Source organism: Pan paniscus, chromosome 5 (assembly GCF_029289425.2).
Source record: "Pan paniscus chromosome 5, NHGRI_mPanPan1-v2.0_pri, whole genome shotgun sequence".
NCBI lineage: Eukaryota > Metazoa > Chordata > Mammalia > Primates > Hominidae > Pan > Pan paniscus.
Genome location: NC_073254.2, coordinates 106,171,568 through 106,175,762, shown reverse-complemented (window position 1 = coordinate 106,175,762; position 4,195 = coordinate 106,171,568). Strand labels below are relative to the sequence as shown.

At 36.3% G+C, this 4,195-nt stretch overlaps 1 pseudogene; it reads left to right on the top strand.

The window, feature by feature from the left end:
- The first annotated feature begins 288 nt into the window (after positions 1-288).
- Positions 289-3,797, top strand: LOC100987032 (large ribosomal subunit protein uL30-like; annotated as a pseudogene).
- The last annotated feature ends 398 nt before the right edge of the window (positions 3,798-4,195 follow it).

The following is a 4,195-nucleotide window of genomic DNA, read 5'->3' as shown; positions in this document are numbered from 1 at the left end:
AAAACCTCTAAGAAGTACGGAATTATGTAAAGAGATCAAGCCTATGACATATAGGCATTCCAGAAAGAGAGGACGAGAGATCAGTGACTTGGAAAACATATTTGAGGATATTGTTTACAAAAATTTTCCAACCTTGCTAGAGAGGTTGACATGCAAATTTAGGAAACTCAGAGAATCCCAGTGAGACACTATATAGAATGACCATCTCCAACTCACATAATTATCAGATTCTCCAAAGTCAACGCAAAACAAAAAATATTAAAAAGAGCTCTTTTTCTGGCTGTAACCATGGAGGGTGTAGAAGAGTAGAAGAAGGATCCTTTTGTGCCAGAAACCCTTAAGAAAAAGCAAAGGAATTTCACAGAGCTAAAGATCCAGTGCCTGAGTAAGAAGTTTGCCCAGAAGATGCTTCAAACAGCAAGGAGGAAGCTTATCTATGAAAAAGTGAAGCACTGTCATAAGGAATATAGGAAAATGTACAGAACTGAAATTCAAATGGCAAGGATGGCAAGAAAAGCTGGCAACTTCTATGTACCTGCAGAACCCAAATTGGCATTTGTCATCAGGATCAGAGGTATCAATGGTGTGAGCCCAAAGGTCCGAAAGGTGTTGCAGCTTTTTCTCCTTTATCAAATCTTCAATGGAGCTTTTGTGAAGCTGAACAAGGTTTCAATTAATATGCTGAGGATTGTAGAGCCATATATTGCATGAGGTACCCAAATCTGAAGTCAGTAAATGAACTAATCTACAAGTGTGGTTATGGCGAAATCAATAAGAAGTGAATTGCTTTGACAGATAATGCTTTGACAGCTCGATCTCTTGGTAAATATGGGATCATCTGCAGGGAGGATCTGATTCATGAGATCTACACTGTTGGAAAATGCTTCAAAGAAGCAAATAACTTTCTTTGGCCCTTCAGTATCTTCTCCACGAGGTGGGATGAAGAAAAAGACCACCCATTTTGTAGAATGTGGAGATGCTGGCAAAAGGGAGGTCCAGATCAACAGGCTTATTAGAAGAATGAACTAAGGTGTCTATCATGATTATTTTTCTGAGCTGGTCAGCTAATAAACAGTACCTGCTCTCAGATTTAAAAAAAATTAAAAGCAACTAGAGAAAAAAGTTTAGAACACATTCAAAGGGAACCCCATTAGGCTAACAGTGGAAGTTTTAGCAGAAAGCTTATACGTGAGAAGAGATTAGGGGCCTATATTCGGCATCCTTAAAAAAAAAAGAAATTCCATTCAAGAATTTCATATCCAGCAAAAGTAAGTTTCATAAGTAAAGGAGAATTAAAATTCTTTTCATACATGAAGTGCTAAGAGAAATCACTATCACAAAACCTACAACAGGTCCTTAAAGGAGTGCTAAACATAGAAACAAAAGATCATTACCTGCCACCATGAAAACACACTGAAGTACAGAGCCCATTGATATTATACAATCAAGTGTATATAACAACCAGGTAACAACACAATGACGGGACCAAATCCTCACATATCAACATTAACCTTGAACATAAATGGGCTAAATGCTCCACATAAAAGGCACAGAGTGGCAAGTTATTGATAGATAAAGAAGGAAGACTCAATGTATGTTGTCTACAAGAGACCAAATTCACACATAATGACACCCATAGACTCAAAGAAAGGGATGGAGAAAGATTTATCAAGCACACAGAAAACAAAAAAAGAGCAGGGGGTACTATTCTGACTTTAGAGAAAAAAAATACACTTTAAACCAACAACAATCAAAAAGGACAAAGAAAGCATTACACAATAATAAAGGGTTCAATTCAACTAGAGAGTTTATCCTAAATATATATGTACCTAACACTGGAGCACACAGATTCATAAAACAAGCTCTCAGAGGCCTATAAAGAGACCTAGATAACTACACAATAATGGTGAGAGACTTCAACACCTCACTAGCAGGGTCAGACAGATCATCAAGACAGAAAACTAACAAATACATTTGAAACCTAGACTTGATACTTCACTAAATGGACACAACAGACATCTGCAGAACACTTCACAAACAACAACAGAACATACGTTCTTCTCACCTGAACATGGCACATACTCTAAGATTGATCATATGTTTGGCCATAAAGGAATTTTCAACAAATTTTAAAAACCAGAATCATACCAACCATACTCTTGGACCACAGTGGAAAAAAAAGAAAAGAAATTAATACCAAGCAATATCTTAAACAATACAAATACATGGAAATCAAATAATCTGCTCCTGAATGACTTTAGATAAGAATGAAATTAAGGAAGAAATCAAGAAATTTCTTGAAATTAATGAAAACAAAGATACAATATACCAAAATCTCTGAGACACAGCTAAAGCAGTATTAAGAGGAAAGTTTATAATAGTAAATATCTACATCAAAAATTAGAAAGTTGGCAGGATGTAGGTTTTAAGAAAAGAAGGCCGAGCACAGTGGTTCACGCCTGTAATCCTAGCACTTTGGGAGGCCGAGGCAGGTGGATCATGAGGTCAGGAGACTGAGACCACGGTGAAACCCCGTTTCTACTAAAAATACAAAAAATTAGCCGGGCGCGGTGGCAGGCACCTGTAGTCCCAGCTACTCGGGAGGCTGAGGCAGGAGAATGGCGTGAACCCGGGAGGCAGAGCTTGCAGTGAGCTGAGATCGCACCACTGCACTCCATCCTGGGTGACAGAGTGAGACTCCGTCTCAAAAAAAAAAAGAAAAGAAATAAAAGAGAATCTCAAGTTAAAAACCTAACATTACGCCCAGAAGAACTAGAAAAACAAAAGGAAACAAATTGCAGAGCTAACAGAAAAAAAGAAATAACCAAAATCAAAGTTGAAATGAGTGAAATTGAGACACAAAAATCCATACAAAAGACAAACTAACCAAAAGTTGGTTATTTGAAAGAACCAATAGGATTGATCGACTGCTAGCTAGACTAATAAAGAAAAAATAAAAAAAGATTCGAATAAAAATAATTTAAAATGACAAAGGAGACATTACCACTGGTCCCACAGAGCTACAAAAATCCTTCAAAGACTATTATAAACACCTCTGTGCACACAAACTAGAAAACCTAGATGAAATTGATAAATTTCTAGAATCAGACAACCTCCCAGGACTGGAATAGGAAGAAAATGAATACTTGAACAGACCAATAATGAGTTCCAAAATTGAATCAGTAACAAAAAGTCTACCAACCAGAAAAAACCTTGGAACACAAAGATTCACAGCTAAATTCTGCCACATATGCTAGGAAGAGTTGGTTCGAATCCTACTGAAACTATTCCAAAGAATTAAGGAGAAAGGACTCCTCCCTAACTCATTCTATGAGGCAGCATCATTCTGATACAAAACCTGGTGAAGATACAGAAAAAGAAAACTTCACGCCCATATCCCTGATGAACTTAGATACATAAGTCTTGAACAGAATACTATCAAATCAAATCCAGCAGCAAATAAAAAAGCTAATCCAATATGATCAAGTAGGATTTATGTCGATGATGCAAGGTTGGTTCAATATACACAAATCAATAAATGTGACTCTACATATGATAGCTTTAGCAAAGTTTCAGTATAGAAAATACATGTACAAAAATCAGTGGCATTTATATACAACAAGATGTCCAAGCTAAGAGCTAAATCAATAGCACAATCCTATTCACAATAGCCACAAAAAGAATAAAATATCTAGAAATACAGTTAACCAGGAATCACATAAGCAGAAATAAACCCAAAAAGCACATGATCATCTCAATAAATGCAGAAAAGCCTTTTGATAAAATTCAACATCTCTTCAGGCTAAAAACCTTCAACAAACTAGGCATTGAAGGTACATAATTTAAATTAAAAAGAGCCTTCTATGACAAACCCACAGGCAACATCATACTGAATGTGCAAAATCTGGAAGTAACAAAAAAGCATGGTGCTTATACAAAAACAGACTCGTAGACCAATGCGACAGGTTAGAGAACCCAAAAATAAAGCAACACACCTACAACCATCTGATCTTTGACAATATCAACAATAACAAGCAATGGGAAAGAAATTTCTATTCAGTAAATGGTGCTGGGATAACTAGCTAGCCATATGCAGAAGACTAAAACTGGACCACTTCCTTTCATCATATATAAAAATCAACTTAAGACAGATTAAAGAGTTAAACATGAAACCTAAAACTATAAAACCCCTAGA